Source organism: Rhinoraja longicauda, chromosome 15, assembly GCF_053455715.1.
Source record: "Rhinoraja longicauda isolate Sanriku21f chromosome 15, sRhiLon1.1, whole genome shotgun sequence".
Classification (NCBI taxonomy): Eukaryota; Metazoa; Chordata; class Chondrichthyes; order Rajiformes; family Arhynchobatidae; genus Rhinoraja; species Rhinoraja longicauda.
The window spans coordinates 3,592,865-3,609,200 of NC_135967.1; the positions used below are offsets into that span (position 1 = coordinate 3,592,865).

The window sequence follows — 16,336 nt, forward strand, 5'->3', positions numbered from 1 at the left end:
GCTTTTATTGTTGAGGGACCGGATGTTGAGCAGAGTGAGCTTCATGTTGCTTTGTGTGGTGTGGATGGACACGGGTGATTTAGCCAGGGCTTGTAGACAGGGGGCACGCTCGTGTGCGTTGTTGCGATGACGTAATGGACGAGTGGAAGTCCGATCAGCTGACTAGAGTGCAGGGATGGAGTGACCGGTCTGGGAGTAGACAAACTTGTGACCGTAGCCTCTGTGGATGTATTTGGGTGGTCGTAGAAGTCCGTGGTTGATGATGGCAGAGATGCATGGCGGAGTGGAGTGGTTGTTGAGCTGGAGCAGTCTCGCAGCCAAGTACTTCAGTGCCATGCCAGGCAGGAGCGAAGGAGCATAGAGCCCAGAGAGATCAAAAGGTCACAGCAGGCACAACTAAGATCCTCTAAGATGTATACAACTAAGATGTATTAACATACACCTAACATACACCTAAGATCCTCTTAAAATCTCGTAACTCTCACATTAAAACAATGCATTCTTGTTTTTGGTACTCCTATTGCTGGAAAATAATTTTAACATTTGCTTTCCTTAATCTTATATACTTCTATCAGGTCACTCCACAGCCTCCTTCACTCAAGGGAAAACCAGCCCAGTCTTTCCCAAAACATCATCTGCCCATTCCCTCCACAGGTTCTGCCTGACCTGTTGAGTTCCTACTGCACTTTCTGTTTACTCAAGATTCCAGCAACTACAGTTCCTTGTGTCTTAACAGAGTTAACCTTCCGGGTCAAAGATAGACACAAAATGCTGGAGTAATTCAGTGGGACAGGCAGCATCTCTGGATAGAAGGAATGGGTGACGTTTCAGGTCAAGACCCTTCTTCAGACCCTTTCAGGTCAATAATCTTTAATTGGAGTTGAGGAAATTGGAAAGTTGCTTGGTTATATTTGCCGAGATGGAGAGATATGAGGAAGAGAAAATAATGGGAATGTTTGTGATAGTGTGGAGATCAAGAGGAAATTGATGACATAAATGTACATTGCAGCAGGAAGGGACTATTTGTAAGTTTCCCTGCCATTCAAAAAGATCTTGGCCGTAACCTCATATCTACATTCCCACATATTCCTGGTATTCTTTTATCTGCTTGTTTATCAGGAATCTATATATCTCTTCCTTAACAATATTCAAAACTCTGCTTCCTTTGCCCCTCGGGAAAGAGCTCCAAGGACTCATGACCCTCAAATATAAGAATTCACATCATTTCTGTTTTAAATGGGTAACCTCTTATTTTTAAACTGCAACCTTAGTTCTAGATTCTCCAACAAGACAAAACATCCTCTCCAAATTCACACCGCCAACACACACATTGTGGTGCCAACTGAGAGAGGGCCACGAAGATTTGTTCATTGCAACTGTTGGAGGAGATGCAAGTTGAAAGAAACATACAGTAATGACAATAGACGGGAGGGAGAAAACAATACAACTGTGAGACACAGAATGCTCAGGATGGTGCACCCAGTGAAGCTGTTGTGTCGAAGCTCCACTGCCCCAGATTCCACACTGATCTCCAGTGTTATAGACAATAGACAATAGGTGCAGGAGGAGGCCATTCGGCCCTTCGAGCCAGCAGCGCCATTCAATGTGATCATGGCTGATCATTCTCAATCAGTACCCCGTTCCTGCCTTCTCCCCATACCCCCTGGCTCCGCTATCCTTAAGAGCTCTATCTAGCTCTCTCTTGAATGCATTCAGAGAGGCCTCCACTTCCTTCTGAGGTAGAGAATTCCACAGATTCACAACTCTCTGACTGAAAAAGTTTTTCCTCATCTCAGTTCTAAATGGCCTACCCCTTATTCTTAAACTGTAGCCCCTTGTTCTAGACTCCCCCAACATTGGGAACATGTTTCCTGCTTCTAACGTGTCCAACCCCTTAATAATAAGATCCCCCCTCATCCTTCTAAATTCCAATGTATACAAGCCTAGTCGCTCCAGTCTTTCAACATAAGACAGTCCCGCCATTCCGGGAATTAACCTAATAAACCTACGCTGCACGCCCTCAATAGCAAGACTATCCTTCCTCAAATTTGGAGACCAAAACTGCACACAGTACTCCAGGTGCGGTCTCACTAGGGCCCTGTACAACTGCAGAAGGACCTCTTTGCTCCTATACTCAACTCCCCTTGTTATGAAGGCCAACATTCCATTGGCTTTCTTCACTGCCTGCTGTACCTGCATGCTTCCTTTCAGTGACTGATGCACAAGGACACCCAGATCTCGTTGTACGTTCCCTTTTCCTAACTTGACACCATTCAGATAATACTCTGCCTTCCTATTCTTACCACCAAAGTGGATAACCTCACACTTATCCACATTAAACTGCATCTGCCATGTTATCTGTACGGAGTTTGCATGTCCTTTCTGTGACCAGGTGAATATCTCCAGATGCTTCTGATTCTTCGTATATCTCAAAGGTGTGCAGTTTAGTATGTCAATTGGACATTGTAAGATGCCCCGAGTCTAAATAGTGTAGAGGTCTATCTACACACCTTCTCCAATATAATTTTGTTTTAGGGAATTGATGAGAATGAATGAATTAATAAGTTTGTTGGCCAAGTATGCACACATACAAGGAATGTGCCTTGGTGCTCAGCTTGCAAGTAACAACACGAACATTCAGTAAACAATTAAGAATAAAGCATAAAACATTAAAACATTAAGAATACAACCTTACCGTTTAAACATATGAGTGAAATAAACCAGAGCAAAAGGAGACTACAGAGTTTGGTTATTGAGTAGAGTTACTACTCGCGGAAAAAAAGCTGTTTTTATGTCTGGCTGTGGCTGCTTTGACAGTCCGGAGTCGCCTTCCCGAGGGAAGTGCTTCAAAGATTTTGTGGCCAGGGTGAGAGGGGTCAGAGATGATCTTGCCCGCTTGCTTCCTGGCCCTTGCAGTGTACAGTTCATCAACGGGGGGGAAGGTTGCAGCCAACAACTGATCGAACTGATCGAACGATACGCTGCAGCCTCCGGATGTCGTTCTTGGTGGCTGAGCCAAACCAGACCATGATGGAGAAGGTGAAGACAGACTCTACTATGGCAGTATAGAATTGGACCATCATTGCCTGTGGCAGATTGTGTTTTCTCAGTTGCCGCAGGAAGTACATCCTCTGTTGGGCCTTTTTGACTATGGAGTCGATGGTGGCCCCCCATTTAAGGTCCCTGGAGATGACGGTTCCAAGGAACCTAAATGACTCCACAGATGTGACTATGGTGTTGTTGATGGTGAGTGGGGGGAGGGGAGGGGGAGCTCTCCTAAAGTCTACAATCAGTTCCACTGTCTTAAGAGCATTGAGCTCCAGGTTGTTGCGATGGCACCAGGATGCCAGCTGTGTCACTTCCCATCTGTAGGCAGATTCCTCCCCATCCTGGAGCAGTCCAATCTGGGTTGTGTCATCCGCAAACTTGAGGAGCTTGACCGAGGAGTCTGTGGAGGTGCAGTTGTGGGTGTAGAAAGAGTAAAGGAGGGGGGAGAGTACGCAGCCTTGCGGTGCTCCTATGCTGAGGGTCTGAGGTGTGCTTTACCAGCCTCACATGCTGCTTCCTGTCTGTCAGGAAGTTGATGATCCACTGACAGAGGAGTTCAGGCACAGTCAAATGTGGGGAAAATAAAAACTTTGGATTAATGTCAGATTAATGTAAGTGGGTTGATAATGTTTGTCATGGACCTGTTGAGCTGAGGTTCCTATTTCCACACAGTGTCTGTTTATTGGTTTGTTATTATTGGCATGTGTACTGAGATGCAGTGAAATGTTCATAAGTTATAGGAGCGGATCTGCTCCGCCATTCAATCACGACTGATCTATCCTTCCCTCTCAACCCCATTCTCCTGCCTTTGCCCCATAACCCCTGGCAGCTTTGTTTGCGTGCTGTCTGGTCAAATAATACAACACTTGAATACAATCGAGCCGTATCAAGTGCAACAGTAATGCAAAGAGAAAAAATACCAGAGGAAGAAGCATTCATAATATTAGAGTTACAGAGAAAGTGCAGAAAAAAAATGCACGGTCCACAAGGAGCTAAGTTGGAAGATAGGGACTACATCCTAGCTGATGGGAGGACCACTGTTATCTGTTCAGTAGTCTTATAACAGTAGCCATGAAGCTGTTCCTAATTCTGGTGGCAAGTGTTTCAAGCTTTTGTAACTACACGAGAGGGGAAAGGGGGAGACTGACTTAGGTCAAAATTGTCCTTGAATCTGTTGGCTGCTTTTCTGAGGCAGCGTGAAGTAAGATGGAGCCGATGGATGGGAGGGCAGTTTGTGAGATAGACTGGGCAACACGCACGGCCTCTGGAATTTCTCGTGGTCTAGACAGAGCTGTGACCAAACCATGTTGTGATAGGATACTTTCTGTGGTGCATCTGTAGAAGTTGGTAAGAGTCATTGGATCAAGTAGAGGTGTTGGTGTGCTTTCTTGGCCATAGCTTCCAAGTGGATGGTCCAAGACAAGTTGTTGATGATATGTACACTTATGAACTAGAGGCTCTCAACCAGCACCATCAATGCTGACTGGGGCAGGTACAGCACCTCGTTCCCTGAAAGTCAATGACTAGTTCCTTCATGTTGCTGACTTTGTGGGAAACGTCATTATCTCACCATAATGTTATTATGTTCTCTATCTGCCTCGTACTCCATCTCATTATTGTTCAAGATCTGGCCAGTAGAGAAGTAGCAAAAACGGAGTTAATATTACAGATCAATGACCTTTACCAAGGTAGAACAGTTATCTGAATAGTGAATTCAGTCCCAATAGCTGTAATGTGCAGAGATAGAAGAGGTGGTGTTCCTCCAGCTTGTTTGAACAGCTTAAGAGGCTAAAGACAAAAACACCAGTCAGAGTGGGTTGGAAAATTCAAGGGCATCCTTGCGGACTGAACGGAGGTGATCAGCAAAGAAGTGATCACTCAATTTCTCCACTATAGATGAGAGCACAAGATGAACAACAAAAGTTGTACTTGAGATTGGAAGTGCAAGTGAATCATTCTTTCACCTAAAAGGTTAGTTTGGATCACTGACTGATGGAAGCGGAAGGGGAAAAGGATAATTAGTTAGAAAGGTAATGGGCAAAGGGGAACAGCTGTTGGTGGAGATTGGAAGAATTAATTACTATTGCGGACAAATGCTGAAAGTGGAGAGGATGAGGCAATGTTTCTGGTTATCATGTTGAAGGTTGTGGAAGTTATCTGGTATGATCCTTTGATAGATTTTTGCCAGAGGACATAGTTGAATAATTACTTCCCCTGGCAAATGCAAGAACAACATTTAAAGGATATTTGGACAGGTACATGGATAGGAAAGGTAGAGGGATATAGGTCAAACACAGGCAGGTGGGACTAAGTTAGACGGGACATCTTGGTCAGCATGGGCAAGTTTGGATGAAAGACCTGTTTCTGTACTGTTTGACTGTGGAGTCCGGTGGGCTGGAAGGTGAGGACAAATGGATCCTTTTGTTCCAGGTAGAAAGAAGAGGAATAAGAGGAATCAGAAGTATATTTGGGATTCCCATCAACTGTAGTGGAGGGGAAGCTATGGTTAGGGAAAAAGGAAGACATCTTGTGTAGGAAGGAACTGTAGATGCTGGTTTACACCAAAGATAGACACAAAATGCTGGAGTAACTCAGTGGGACAGGCAGCATCTCTGGAGAGAAGGAATGGGTGACGTTTTGGGTCCAGATCCTTCCTCAGACCGAGAGTCAGAGGAGAAGGAGTCTAGAGATATGGTGTAAAGTCAGATCAAAGCAGATGAAAGGCTGTCGTATGTTGAAAGGCTGGAGCGATTGGGCTTGTATACACTGGAATTTAGAAGGATGAGGGGGGATCTTATTGAAACATATAAGATAATTAGGGGATTGGACACATTAGAGGCAGATAACATGTTCCCAATGTTGGGGGAGTCCAGAACAAGGGGCCACAGTTTGAGAATAAGGGGTAGGCCATTTAGAACGGAGATGAGGAAGAACTTTTTCAGTCAGAGGGTGGTGAAGGTGTGGAATTCTCTGCCTCAGAAGGCAGTGGAGGCCAGTTCGTTGGATGCTTTCAAGAGAGAGCTGGATAGAGCTCTTAAGGATAGCGGAGTGAGGGGGTATGGGGAGAAGGCAGGAACGGGGTACTGATTGAGAGTGATCAGCCATGATCGCATTGAATGGCGGTGCTGGCTCGAAGGGCTGAATGGCCTACTCCTGCACCTATTGTCTATTGTCTATTGTCTATTGTCTATTGATGATAAGGAAATGTAGAATGGTTCATTGTTAGCTGAGGGGAAGGGTACAACACGGCACACAATCAATAATACAATCAGGAGGTCAGTAGAACTAGTTGGAGAACTAGGAGGGACGGAGGGAGAGGGGAAACAAGGGTTACTTGAAATTCAAGAAATCAAATTTCATACCGGTGGGTTGTAAGCTGCCCAAGTGAAATACGAGGTACAGTTCCTCCAATTTGTGCTGGGTCGCACTCTGACAGTGGAGGAGGCCCAGGACAGAAAGGTCAGTGTGGGAATGGGAAGGGGAGCTAAAGTATTTAGCAACCAGGAGATCAGGTAGGCCTAGGCCCTAGGGGAACCGAGCGGAGGTGTTCAGCAAAGTGATCAACGAGCCTGCACTTGGTCTCGCCGATATACAGTCCAACCTGGAACAGCGGATACAGTAGATGTTGTACACTAGGAGGTGCAGGTGAACCTCTGCCTCACCTGAAAGGACTGTTGGGGTCCTTGGATGGAGTCGAGGGTGGAGGTGTAGGGGCAGGTGTTGCAACTCCTGCAGTTGCAGGTGATAGTACCTGGGGAGGGGGTGGTTTGGGTGGGAAAGAATGAGTTAACCAGGGCGTTGCGGAGGGAACGGTCTCTGTGGAAGGCGGAAAGGGGTGGAGATGGGCAGAAGTGTCTAGTGGTGGGATCCCATTGGAGATGGCAATAATGTTGGAGGATCATGTGTGGCGTGCGCCGGCTGATGGGGTGCCCCAACAGTCCTTTCAGGTGAGGCAGAGGTTCACTTGCACCTCCTCCAACCTCATCTACTGTATCCACTGTTCCAGGTGTGGACTCCTATATATCGGCAAGACCAGGCCCGACGATCGTTTAGCTGAACATCTCTGCTCGGTCTGCCTAGGCCTATGTGATCTCCCGGTTGCTAAACACTTTCGCTCCTCGTCCCATTTTCGTGCTGACCTTTCTGTCCTGGGCCTCCTCTGCTGTCAGAGAGGGGCTTGGCACAAAATGGGGGAACAGCACCTCATATTTCACGGGTAGCTTACACCCCAGTGGTATGAACATTGACTTCTCTAACTTCAAGTAGCCCTTGCTTTCCCTCTCTCTCCATCCCTCCTCCATCGTAGTTCTCCGACTAGTTCTACTTTCCCCCTGATTAAATATTACTGATTGCCTGCCGCATGGTCACCTTCCTCTCAGCTAACAAGGATGACATCTTCACTGATCTGCAAACTGTCATAATCAAAACAAATACTTATACATGTACTTATACAAATACATGTAGTTATGAGTTAATAAGCAATAAAATATGAGTAAGTGTAGGAATATAACTGCAGATGCTGGTACAAATCGAAGGTATTTATTCACAAAATGCTGGAGTAACTCAGCAGGTCAGGCAGCACCTCAGGAGAGAAGGAATGGGTGACGTTTGGTCGAGACTCTTCTTCAGACTGATGTCAGGGGGGCGGGACAAAGGAAGGATATAGGTGGAGACAGGAAAATAGAGGGAGAACTGGGAAGGGGGAGGGGAAGAGAGGGACAGAGGAACTATGTAAAGTTGGAGAATTCAATGCAGCTCAGTGGTATGAACATTGACTTCTCCAACTTTAGATAGTTCCTCTGTCCCTCTCTTCCCCCTCTCCCCCTTCCCAGTTCTTCCTCTATCTACCTGTCTCCACCTATATCGTTCCTTTGTCCCGCCCCCCTGACATCAGTCTGAAGAGGGTCTCGACCCAAAACGTCACCCATTCCTTCTCTCCTGAGATGCTGCCTGACCTGCTGAGTTACTCCAGCATTTTGTGATACCTTAAATACGAGTAAGTGGTTAAATAAGTATGTCAGCGAAAATGCCAAAAATGGAAATTCCTGTATTAAGGCACCAATCCAATTTGTTTTAAACATTGTTTAAATCACTGATCAATGCCTCAAGGTGGTAGAAGAAAGTTAAGACAGGATTCAAAATTGCTTCAAAAATGGCGCCCAACCCAGACGACTATTTGCGTGCTGACCACAGCAACAGATCTACAAACTCATATTACAATCGCACCACAATCTTAAATCTCTGTATACACTGTAAATGGCTCGATTGTAATCATGCACTGTATTTCTGCTGACTGGAAAGCACGCAACAGAAGCTTTTCACTGTACATCGGTACACGTGATAATAATTTGAACTGAACTGAATTCATGATGCTTACGGTATATTGACCATTATTGTTACAGGACTAGTGCCACAGGGGTCACAGTGGAAATGGAAAAGGATGCACACCAGATGCAGCTCGGAACCATTCAAATGAGTCGAGTCAAGTTTATGTATCGGAAAATAACTGCAGATGCTGGTTCAAATTGAAGGTAGACACAAAATGCTGGAGTAACTCAGCGGGCCAGGCAGTATCTCAGGAGAGAAGGCAGCAGCATCTCAGGAGAGAAGTTTATTGTCATTTGCGCAAGTACATGAGGTACTGGTACAATGAGAATCTGACCTGCAGCAGTATCACAGGCATAGACATAGACTAACACACCAAAACAAATAATGCACAAATTACACATAACACTTCAAAAAGATGCAAAAATATAAATTAGAACACAAATGTGCATAGTAGTGCAAAAGGTGGCCCACAGAGTTCTGTTGTAGGACTTAATAGTGTCAGGAGAGTAGCTACTCCTGAATGTGAAGGTGTGTGACTTTAGGCTTTTGTACCTCCTGCCTGATGGTGGCAGCAATAAGAGGGCATGGCCTGGATGATAGATGCATCTTCTGCAGGCAGCATCTCATGTAGGTGTTTTCGATGGAGAGGAGGGCTGTACTTGTGATGGACCAGGCTGAACCCACCACTCAATGCAGCCTCTTGCGTTTCTTTGCTATTGCAAACCTCATTGCAACCAGTCACAATCCTTTCTGCAGTGCATGCACAAAAAGTTTAGTATTCAGAGGCATATCAAATCTTTTTAAACCTCTAAGTAAATGCAAATGGTACTGTAATGCTCCTTAAAAAATAAACTCACCTAATCTGTATTTGGTTTGCCCACTGGCAATAAGATCACAACACTAGCAGCATGTGTTATAATTGAAATTGAGAAATGGGAAGGGGAGTTAAAATGTAGGAAAAAAGAACTGCAGATGCTGGTTTAAAATCGAAGGTAGACACAAAATGCTGGAGTAACTCAGCGGGTCAGGCAACATCTCGGGAGAGAAGGAATGGGTGACGTTTTGGGAGACCCGAAACGTCACCCATTCCTTCTCTCCCGAGATGTTGCCTGACCTGCTGAGTTACTCCAGCATTTTGTGTCTATACCAGGGGAGTTAAAGTGTTTGGCAACCGGGAAATCGCGTAGGCCAAGGCAGCCTGGGCGATCATTTCACTGAACACCTTCATTCAGTCCACCTTGGCCTGCATGATGTTCCGGTTGCCAAACACTTTAACTCCCCTTCCCATCCCCACGCTGACCTTTCTGTCCTCGGCCTCCTCCACTGTCAGAGTGAGGACCAAATGCAAATCAGAGGAGCAGCACCTCATATATCACTTGGGCTGCAGCCAACCAATGGGTATGAATCTTGATTTCTCTCACTTCAAGTAACCTTTGCATATCCTCTCTCTCCGCCCCTCCCCCACCCTAGTCGACGTACTAGATTCACTGTCGTCCTGTTGCATTTCACTCTTTGTACAACTTGTTATCACCTTCCCCACAGCCAACAATGATCGTTGTGGCTCCACCTTTCCTTGACCAATCTTGCTTTTTGCATTTCTTTCATTCATTTGTTTTACGTACTTTCCACATCTCTCGTTTCCCTCTCCCGACTCTCAGGCTAAAGTAAGGTCTCAGAAACATTACCTATTCCTTTTCTTCAGAGATGCTGCCTGAGCCGTTGAGTTTCACTGGCGTTTTGTGTCCATCTTCAGCGTAAACCAGCAACTGCAGCTCCTTCTTACAGACTATACAGGTAGTTCCGCTATATTGCATGTTTCCTTAACATGAATAGAATATAACTGGAGTGATGAATTGGTTATAATGCAAATTGGTTATAATGCAATTTCAATCATGAAATAGAGAACTACTTAAAAGTTACACCAGACATTGTTAAGCAGAAAAAAAGATGCCTTTGATTTGGGGAGGAGAAATCCTGTTCCCATTTGGATAGACAGAAGCCAATAAGGGATAGTCAGCAAGGTTTTGTACATAAGTTTGTGTCTCACAAATTTAATTGAGTTTTTTTTTAAGAAGTAACCAAGAAGGTTGATGAGGGCAAGACTGTAGACGTTATCGATATGGACTTCAGTAAGGCCTTTGATAAGGCTTTGCATGGTAGGCTGCCCTGGAATGTTAGATCGCATGGCATCGAGGGAGAACTAGCTGCCTGGATACAGAATTGGCTTCATGGAAGGAAGAAGAGCGTGTTGGTAGAAGGTTGTGCTTTCCAGACTGGAGGCTTGTAACTAGTGGTATGCCTCAGGGATCGGTGCTGGGCCCATTGCTGTATGTGGATTATATTAACAATATAGATGTGAATGGTAAGTTTGCAGATAATACTAAAGTAGGTGGTATTGTAGATAGTGAAGGGGTTATCAAAAATGACAACAGGATCTTGATCAGCTGGGCAAATGGGCTGAAAAATGCTGAATGGAGATGCAGATATGCGTGAGGTGTTAAACCAGGGCAGGACCTTCATAGTGAATGGCAGGGCCCTGGGGGTGTGGTGGAGCAAGGGAACTAGGCGTGCAGGTGCGCATTTCCCTGAGGGGGTTAAAGGAGGCTTTTGGTATATCCGTCATCATAGTCAGATGGAGAGTGTAAGATCATGAGGGGAGGAGGTACTTTGAATGCACAGAGTTTTCCTTAACCAGATCACTCAAGAACCAGAAGACATACTGTAGATTTAAGGTGAGATGGGAAAGATATAACACAAAACCGAGGGACAACTTTTTCCACACAGAGAGTGGTTTGTATATGAAATCAGCTGACATAGGAAGTAGTTGAGGCAGGTACAATAACAGCATTAAAAATACACTTGGGCAAGTACATGGATATGGAAGATTTAGCGTGATCTGCACCAACTGCAGGCAAATTGGACTAGCTTAAATGTGACATCTTGGTCAGCGTGGGCAAGTTGGGCTGAAGGATCAGTTTCTGTGCTAAATGACTCGATGACTCAGTTTCCTATTAAATCTTTCCCCTCTCACCTTAAACCAATTTTCTGCTGTGTTACCAGACTTCTGCCTTTCTCTGTACTTTAGTTCCCTAACAGTTCTTTCATTCTCTTTCTGGTTGCTAGTATTTTTTCTGCAATGGTTGTTCTGTTTTCCTTTGGATGTTTGATTCTGGAATAGAAGACCAAGACTCAGAGGTGTGTCAATGGCAAAAGACTTCCTTTATAAGGTTTGAAGAGTGCCGATTGATTATTGCTATCAGTGGTCCTTATGTTCCAGGGGAGTTGAAGCTATCCACACAACAGTGCAGCAGTCAGGACTGCTTCCACACTACTCTACCGAGATGGGGTCAATCCTGGTTCCCCTGCCAGGTAGAATTTGGATGGTCCGGTTACCTTCTCTATTGCAAAGATGTTCTGGTAGGTTATTTGATTATTGCAAATTTACTCCAGTGCAAATGAGTCGTTGGAGAATCAGGGGTAGTTTCACAACTAGGTGAGAGAGAATATAACAGTACAGGAATAACTACCTTGGCCCACAATGTCCGTGCCTAACTGGTGCCAAGTTAAAATTATTACAATAAAGTACAGGAAATATAAACAAATGGGGCGGGGGGTATTTATGGGACTGCTCCAATTGCTGATATTGACTCGATGAAATTTGTAAAAATGTAAACCAAATCTGAAAGCATTCAAGGAAACTCACAAAAAGCTGGAGCAACTCAGCGGGTCAGGCAGCATCTCTGAAGAAGATGGATCGATGATGCTTTGAGTTGGGACTCTTCTTCAGACTGATGCATTCAAATTAGCAGCAGAGTGGCACAACAGGTAGAGCTGCTGCCTCACAGCGCCAAAGACCCATATTCAATCTTAACATCAGGTGCTGTGTGTGGAGTTTGCACATTTTCCATGTGATAGCGTGAGTTTCCTAAGGGTGCTCTGGTTTCTTCCCACATCCCAAACGCGTGCGGGCTTGTAAGTTAATTGGCTTCTATAAATTGCCCCAAAAGTGAGGGAGTGGATGAAAAAGTAGAAGAACAGAACTCATGTGAATGGGCAATCAATGCTCAGCATAGACAGTGGGCTGAAGAACCAGTTTCCATGCTGTCTCTAAACTAAACATTTCTCTCCCGTCAGTGTCCATGCCCATCACTAATTGGTAAAGGAACAAAGATAATATGGTTTTTACCTCCCCCTTGGCAAACACACTGACTTCTGTTGATGGGAAAGAATTGACCAATTAGACAGAATGAGCAGAATCAGGATGAGGGAATGAGACATAGAAACATAAAAAATAGGTGCAGGAGGATGCCATTTGGCCCTTCGAGCCAGCACCGCCATTCATTGTGATCATGGCTGATCATCTACAATCAGTAACCTGTGCCTGCCTTCTCCCCATATCCACAAAATCCACGACGCTCACATTTTAAAGAGCTCACACAGGAATCACCTGGCTTCAACCACAATAAACTGCTGTGCTGACTTGTTGTCATCATCTCCTTCACAAATGGATAGAATCACACCACTGTAAAAAGGTGAAACACAGTCCATTCATCACCTGTCACTTAATACTGAAAGCTTACACAGGAGTGTAATACAGCACGCAAGTTCTGATACCACTGCCAAATGCAGTATTTAGTTATAACATTGTTCATATTCTGTATAGGTCTTCCTACCCCCCCACCCCCGGTTATAAACACCTGGCTCATGGCGACCCTACACATGAGCAAGCGGGTTTGGAGATCTGTGGGATGGATTTGCCAGCCGCTTCAGGCATCTTCAACCAGATGGGAGCAGGGCGTTTCTCTGTGTCTTCCCCTCCAAGCCTCAATAATTGGGCTGGGATGAGGAGAGCTGGGAATACAGACTGGCTCGCTGAGTCACTGAGGCTGGCTGGCGACCACTCTCCCCTCACACCGTCATCCTCTCACAACCACAGCTTTTGCCCATTTCGGACGACTGAACAATTTAGGTTGCAGACAGTTCTCAACTGTCTCAAATTCACCTGGATTATCTCTGACATTTTCTCCACTTTCTTGATCTGTCGGTCTTCAATTTAGGAGACAGACGCCTGTTACAAATTGACAGATGACCATAGCTACCAAGACTACACTCCTCCCATCCTAACCATACCTTTCTCAACAGTTTCTGTTATTGGTGCAACTAGTCTCAAGATGAGGTTTTCCGCACCAGGACACCAAAAATGTCCTCAGTCTTCAGTATACATGTTTCAAACCCAACCTCCCTCCCCTCCACGCCTGCATTTGTGGATGGAGCCCTCACCATGTTCCTCAGTTTCCCAACAGTTCTGCTCTCCCATTTTCCCAGACAAGACAGTGACAGAGTTCCTCTGGGGAAGGCACAGTGGCCCAGTGGCGGTAGAGTTGCTGCCTTACAATGCCAGAGACCCGGGTTCTATCCTGACTATGGGTGCTTGTCTGTACATAGTTTGTACGTTCTCCCCATGACATGCGTAGTTTTTCTCCGAGAACCTCGGTTTCCTCCCACACACCAAAGATGTACAGGTTTGAAGTTTAATTGGTTTGGTATAAATATTAAAAAAGTCCCTAGTGTAGAATGGTGTTAATGTGCAGGGATCGCTGGTCAGTGCAGGAATTGATGGTCTGAAGAGATTGTTTCTGCGCTGCATCTCTAATCTAAACTAAACCTCACCCCAACCTTCTCCACATCCAGCTCAATCTCCAAAGTTTAGATTTTTTAGATTTAGAGATACAGCGCAGAAACAGGCCCTTCGGCCCACCGAGTCCACGCCGCCTAGCGATCCCCGCACATTAACACTATCCTACACACACTAGGGACAATTTTTACATTTTACCCAGTCAATTAACCTACATACCTGTACATCTTGTTCCCGTACGTTTGTACGTTCTCCCCGTGACCTGCGTGGGTTTTCTCCGAGATCTCCGAGATGGGAGGAGTGTGGGAGGAAACCGAAGATCTTGGAGAAAACCCACGCAGGTCACGGGGAGAACGTACAAACTCCGTACAGACGGCGCCCGTAGTCAGGATCGAAACAGAGTCTCAGGCGCTGCATTCGCTGTAAGGCAGCAACTCTACCGCTGCGCCACCGTGCTGCCCACTTCAGCATGATCCCACCACCAGCCACATCTTCCTGTCCCCATCTTTTACCACTCGCTGCAACGACCAATCTTTCTGCAACTCGTTGGTTCACTCTTCCTTCCCCAACCGCCCACCCCTCCCCAGGCACTTTCTCCTGCAACCACCGCAGATGCAACCCCTGACCCTACACCTCACATCTCACCTCCATTCAGGGACCCCAACAGCCCTTCCAGGTGAAACAAAAGTTTACTGACACATCCTCCAGCGATCCCTGCACACTAACATCATCCTACGCACACTGGGGACATTTTGTACATTTACCAAGCCAATTAACGTACAAACATAGAAACATAGAAAATAGGTGCAGGAGTAGGCCATTCGGCCCTTCGAGCCTGCACCGCCATTCAATATGATCATGGCTGATCATCCAGCTCAGTAGCCTGTACTTGCCTTCTCTCCATACCCCCTGATCCCTTTAGCAAAAAGGGCCACATCTAACTCCCTCTTAAATATAGCCAATGAACTGGCCTCAACTACCTTCAAGACTTGTACGTCTTTGGAGTGTGGGAGGAAAGCGAAGATCTCGGAGTAAACCCACGCAGGCCATGGGGAGAACGGACAAACTCTGTACAGACAGCACCTGTAGTCAGGATCAAACCCGGGTCACTGGCACTAAGGCAGCAACTCTACCACTGCGCCACCGTGCCGCTCTTTACATTGGGTAGACCAAGCATAGATTAAACTGTTCACCGAACACGTGGGCAGGAGCCAGGGACTGCTGGTGCTCCAAGCTGCCAACCATTTTAATTCCCCCTCCAATTCCTATATCAACTTGGCCTCCTCCACTGCCAGAGCAAGGTCTCACCCAAACTGAAAGAACAGCAACACATATTCTGCTAAGGTGGGCCACAACCCGATGGCATGAACATTGAATTTTCCAATTACAAGTCAACTCTCCCACCACAACTTCTCATCTACACAATTCTGCCACTCCCCCTCCCCTCCACATGCACATTTTCTCCAATTTCCTTGTGCACCCCCCCCCCCCCCCCGAGTTTCTTTAGGGTTCCTCCACTTGCTCCTCTCCCATCCTTCCCTACTGCAGTCCCCCTTTCCCTTTCTTCCACCCACCAATTGGCCCCATAGCAGAAGCATCCATGTCGCGGGGCTGGAAACTGAAAGTGTCCTGAGCTCATTCTGCTACCACCATCGTCAAGTGATGGCCCCCACTTGATTGTTGCCGGAAGCTTGTGCCCTTTTCAGGACGGACGACAGTGATGTAACATTTGAAACATAGACGATGGACATGAAAGAAGAAGACCCACCAATTCCACATTTCACTTGCCACCTTCCTTAATAGATTCCAACATCTGCAACTTTTTATCTACTCCACCTATCGCCTCCAGCCTTGGTTACTCTCCCTCCCCATCTCTCCCCCACCTGACTCTCCTGCCCATAACCTCTCCTCATATGAATCCACCTATCACTTGCTTGTTCGTGCCCCACCTGTTCCCACTCACCACTCTCCTCTCACTCTGAAGAAGAGTCCCAACCTGGAGCGTCGTCTGTCTGCAGAGTCTGACCTGCATTCCCCCAGCAGATCTGTTTTTAAACTACAAATCCCAGCATCTGCAGTCTCTTGTGCCTCAAATTCAGGCTGGAACTAAACCAGAAGGCATACTCATTTGACAAGTTCATGTCCGATCCTCATAGATTCACTTTCTGTTTTTGGTGTCCACAAATGCAACATTTTCAACAATCTAGCATTCACCTTTCTCCAGAATCCAACATTCTTGAGTTGGTTGTGCTCCTCCTTTTACAAGGTACCATGCAATAAAGGAAAAAAAGGAAAGGTATACCTGAACAGTGGCCGTTCTCCAAC

General features: G+C 46.0%; 1 protein-coding gene across 1 annotated transcript in view; it reads right to left on the bottom strand.

The window, feature by feature from the left end:
- The window catches only part of LOC144600483 (neurite extension and migration factor-like), a 302,375-nt gene extending 286,039 nt beyond the window's left edge, over window positions 1-16,336 (bottom strand). The window contains exon 1 of the mRNA XM_078412121.1: window positions 16,314-16,336. The gene's annotated coding sequence lies outside the window, so the exon portion shown is untranslated. The remainder of the gene's footprint in view (window positions 1-16,313) is intronic.